Consider the following 5,454-nt stretch of genomic DNA (forward strand, 5'->3'; position numbering starts at 1 on the left):
TCCGTAGTCGCGTCGCCAGAGCTGTACTCATCAGAAACTCCCAGACGGCTTCTCTTCGATGTGGAATCGGTTGCACTACCAGGACCATGTTGCCCTTTCCACTTCGCTTCATTGCGAACAGCTTTCCACCAGTGGTGCCGTCTGAACGGGTGAGTCACTCTTTTGTCTGCGGCGTACCTCTCCATTGCCGCCTTCATGACCATATCATCGTCTGCTCCACTCTGACGTAACCCTGATTCTTGGATGTAGTATCCATTGAACAGGGACACCTCCTTGTTGTAGGCGTTCCAATGATCCTTCAGTTGCTTGGAGGTCCGACGACGGGCAGGCTCGGAGGTAGAGTTGAAGGTTTCAGCTATCTGACCCCAAAAACTCGTGCTGGTCTTGCAATTACCGGCGACAGAGTCCTTGGAGTTAAAAATCCAAGCATGCACCTACACCGACATAGATATTGTAAGTGAAAAATCGAAGCAAGAACCAACCCCGAAATAAATATGTGATGGGTAAGTATAGTACCAGTTTTTCCTCTTCCGCAGCTGTCTAGTCAAGCCTCTTTGGACGCGGTGGCACGATTGTTTCCGCGGCATTGGACTCGGAGCTTGGTGCAGTGGCTTCTGGAGGTGCTGGAGGGTATGGACCATATGGCGCGTACGGATACGGAGGTGGAGGGTATGAACCGTACGAAGGTGGTGGGTAAGGAGGTACAGTGGTACTCCCGCTACCTGTAGGAGGTGGTTGGGGGTATGGATACGGAGGTGGAGGGTATGAACCATATGGCGCCGGAGGTGGAGCGTATGCCCCATATGGCCCCGGAGCGGGTGTGCCGGTGGGGTATAAAACTCGAGGAAGCGGCGAAGAACCGGCATTGGTGCGACGATGTGACGGAGAGAGACCATCTGGGTCTATTGGTGACCCGTCCTGAATCAGATCCGTGAACGTGGTCATATCTGGTGGAGTCCAACCGGACATGGTGGAGAAGATTTGAGAGAGGGAAGGTGATGAATGGACATGAAATGGGTGTGGAGTGAGTGAAACATATGGGGGGTATTTATAGGGTTTTTTGAACCAGCAACGGCTAGCTGACGTGGACGAATCGCGTCGCGCCACGTCAGCTAGCCGTTAGCCACTCCCGCCCCACTCTCGCCCGCTCTCGCCCGCATATCGCCCGCCTATCGCCCCACCCTCGCCCGCTCTCGCCCGCCCTATCGCCCGCCACGCTCTCGCCCCACCCCGCCATCGCGCCGCCCCGCCTCTCGCCCCGCTCTCGCCTCGCTCTCGCCGCTAACGCGGGCGGTAGCCGGGCGGCAGCGGGCGCTACCGCCGGGCGCCCCCGCCGTCGCCCCTCACTCCCGTCTCGCCCCACTCCCGCCCGCCTCCCGCCCCGCCACGGGCGATAGCGCCCCCGCTATCGACCCCGTTGGCACCAGCCTAAGACTAGTCACAATGGGAAGTATCATACACTAGTATCATGCACATGATACTAGTTTATGATACTAACCTCACAATGCAAATGTGTGTACATGATGTAGTATCATAAACTAGTATCATAAGATAGTATCATAAACTAGTATCATAAGATAGTATCATAGTATCATCGTATTTATGACACTATAATAAACTAATTTATTGATGATCATCCATAGTAGTACAAAGAATTACAAGAAGGTCTTTAGACCACCTATTAATAACTGTAGACACTGACATGAGCCGAAGCCGCGCCACCATCCTCACAACTCCATTTTCAGAGCCGGGCAAAGCTTGCCGGTCATAGTATATGTAACATCCCAAAAATTTAACAACAACTAAAATGAATTTTCCTATTTTCCAAATTTTGGAACCAACAAAAAACATTTATTAAATTAAGTTTGATACATAGTGATCATACTTATGTGTTGTGATCTTTCCATAATTGTTGGTTGAAGTACCTTGAAATGATCTTAAACCCTAAAATCCTATCCTTCTCACCTTCCAAAGTAAAACCAAAAGAAATTAAATTAAATAAGAAAAAAAGGGGCTATGTGCCTATGGCTATTTTTGGCAAAACTTTTAACTAGGCTTGTCTACCTTGTTTAGGTGTGTTGAAAACATCAACAAACCTAACCTAGTACTTACTAATCAAATCAAGTGAGAAACCAAGAATAAAATAAAAATTATGCATAGAAGCATATGTGGCACTTAGCCATATTACCCAATCTTGCCCTAGTCCTTCATATCCTACCCAATGGTTTGAAACCTTTACCAAACTCATTCCAATACTAAATAAACCCTACACCATGCCCTTTTATCAAATAAAAAGAAAAGGAAATAAAATAAAAATAGAATTACACATATGAGCCTAAGGCTATAGTTGAAAATTAGGTCTAGAACATGATCTACCTTTGCTAGATGGTTAGAAAATATTAAGAAACCCTACCTAGTACTCAACAAAGCCAATCCAAGTTGAAACAAAACCAAATAAAGAAAATTCAAAAATGTCCATAAAGGCATACGAGGAGAAATGGCCAAAATGCAAATTTGAGCAAAAGGCCACCAAACTTGGTTTGATTGTTGAGATTACATTCTTATACCTTTTCAACACTCAACAACCTCATTTGGTTCAAGAAAAACCAAATCAAAATGAAAATAAATGAAATTCCCAACTCACATATGATGTTGGTCACATATGACTTTTTTAACAACATACCCACTTTGAGCCCTTTTATTAAGAGATTCTTAAACCAAACCCTAACAACTCTTTGCACCTCATCCAAGACCTCATCAAGATGAGCAACTTTGGTGTTGACCACTTTGACCAGATCATTGAACATTGCACAAAATAGTCAAGCCAAGATGCCATGTTGAATTAGATTCTAGATTCCCTCAAAATTTAGAATTTTCACAAATCCTTTCCAAATCTCAAACCAATGCCACACATTGCTGCCCAACATCAATTAGAACACATCCATCACAAAAATTGATCAAAATTCATCACACATGAGACCTTAGCAAATAATCAATTTAAGTACATAGAGGTACAACCACTATTTCAACCACCCTCCATCACATCACTTCTCTCTCCCTTGTGCTCATCCACAATACCTGGTGCCCAAAACCATCTATCATGACCTCACCTAGTGTGCATGGTCACCTCACATCACCACCATGCCCAAAATCATGTCATCTGTCACATACTCTTTGACAAATATTATGTGTGCAAGCTCTAGACCTCTCCAACTAAGAGAACCTTGTCAAATCACCTGGACTCACCCCACCTGACCAAGCCATGAACCTGTTGGCGTCCGAAACCCACCGGCGAGTAGCGACGGGCAACACGTAGAGCCGGGAGGCTCCCAGAACTGCGGCTGGCCCTGGTCCCTCGAGCGACGGCCCGCAAAGCTCCGGCACGCACGTCCCGATGCTGGTGCAAGGGCGTGCCACCCGACCTATACCTGGTCAGGAAGGTGATGGATTGCTTCGCTTAGTTTCCTGCATGGCATACACGTAAACATTAAATACGAGCCTCGATCGGCTCTCAGATTGTCCTGTGAATCGGCTCAAGGAGCCGATCCACCCATGATTCGTATGAGGTCTACGATCACATGGTGGTCCTGCTTGATCAATATAAAGCTAAAACGACCTACGACGATTTAGGGTTTTCACCGCACAATCGGAACATCCTACACGTGATTGAGCCTGGCAGCCAAGCAAGATGATAACAAACCAGCCCTAGATAAGGCCTAAAAACCAACATGGAGTTGATTCCCGGAACATCTTATCTAGGGCTAGCAAACTACACCCTACGTGCTACTGGATCCTTCAACCCGTTTGCAAGGCCTAACTATGCAGATATTAAACTAATCCTTGAAGAACAAGGAGCAATCATAACAGATCGGATCTACTAAACACAGATCAAGCAAGGTGCCGCCCTTGCACCTAAAATAGGTGTAAAGGCGGCTAGACGTCTAGGGATAGCATGGATCAGAGCATATATCGTGGTAAAGCAATGCTAACCCTAACACATCTACGATAACTACGTTGCTCGCCATCAACAAGGCTTCAGAGACGAGCAACGCATGAACAACGAATAAACGTATACGCCTAGATCGCAAGATGCGATCTAGGCAGCATGATGCTTACCCGGAAGAAACCCTCGAAACAAGGGGTTGGCGATGCGCCTAGATTGGTTTGTTGTGAACGTGATTGTTGTTTTTCTCAATAACCCTAGATACATATTTATAGTCCACAGACTTTCTAACGTGGGAATAACCCCAACCGTGTACGAGCCAAATTCTACCTAACCGACACGTATCCTACTATATTTACAGATACACGGGCAAACTAGCCCAAACTTCATGTACAAGGCCGATTCATGTATATCTTCCGTGTATATTCTTCAAGTCCATCTTAATCACGGCCCACCTCTGATCCGGTCAAATTCTGGTGATAACACATGCCCCCCCCTGGTTTTGGAAATGATAATTCCAAAACCACTCTGCTTTTTCCTCGTCGGGTCATGTCATGGCAGAGCAGAACCGCCGCAGTATCCTTCATCATGATGCCTTGCCTTCTCAACTTCTCTGCAAGATTTGACAGCGTTTTGGCATCGCCTCCTCGAAAACTGCCATGGCATTAAATTTCCACTACATCCCATTTATTTAACCGTGCCGCACAGTTTACTTCTTCATCCCCTTGCTCTGTTCTGGCCATCGAAAAAAAACCCTCCTCCACCATGGACTCATCCTCCTCCTCTGCTTCATCGGCTTTCTCCTTCCAATCTTCTTCCTCGAGCGAGCCGATGTCAGAGCAAGAGTGGAACTTTGACTTCGTGCCAGATGGCCCACCCGAGGCCCTCGTCGGGTCAGATGGCGACTTGCCCCTGACCGATGGGGAGGACGACCTCCGGTTCCTTATCGACGGGGAACTGGAGAGCGAGAGCGAGGACGACCTCCACTCCTGGGCAAGCTTCACCTCCTCCGACGAGGAGGAGGAAGAAGAAGAGGAGGAGGAAAAGGAGGAAGAGGAGGAAGAGGAGGAAGAGGAGGAGGATGACTCCTCCTCCGCCGGGTATCCGCCGGCAAAGCGCTTCCGCGCTTGGGTGGAGAGCGACGACGACGATGATGACGAGGAGGAGGAAGCTCCGGTTGAGGGCTGGGGCAGCAGCGACGAGGAGTTCTCCGGAAGCAGCGCCGACGGCAGTTATGACGCTGACGCCGAGGCCAGCGAGGATTAGTAGTATAGGATTAGTAGTTCTTGAGCAATCGGCTCTTCTTTTGTTCTTCCTTTCTTGAGCAATCGGCTCTTCATTGTAAAAAACCCCTCTTATTAATGAAGAAGTGCTTCCAATTAAGTTTGCCGATAGTCAAAGTCAAACAATCCCCAAAAGAGCCGATGGCATCGCATCGGCCTTTACTATAAACGCGAGTAAGGCCAACCCAGCTGCCCCTTCAAACGGTAGCCTGCGACCTCCATCTGAGA

The sequence above is a fragment of the Lolium rigidum genome, chromosome 3 (assembly GCF_022539505.1).
Source record: "Lolium rigidum isolate FL_2022 chromosome 3, APGP_CSIRO_Lrig_0.1, whole genome shotgun sequence".
NCBI classification, from domain to species: Eukaryota; Viridiplantae; Streptophyta; class Magnoliopsida; order Poales; family Poaceae; genus Lolium; species Lolium rigidum.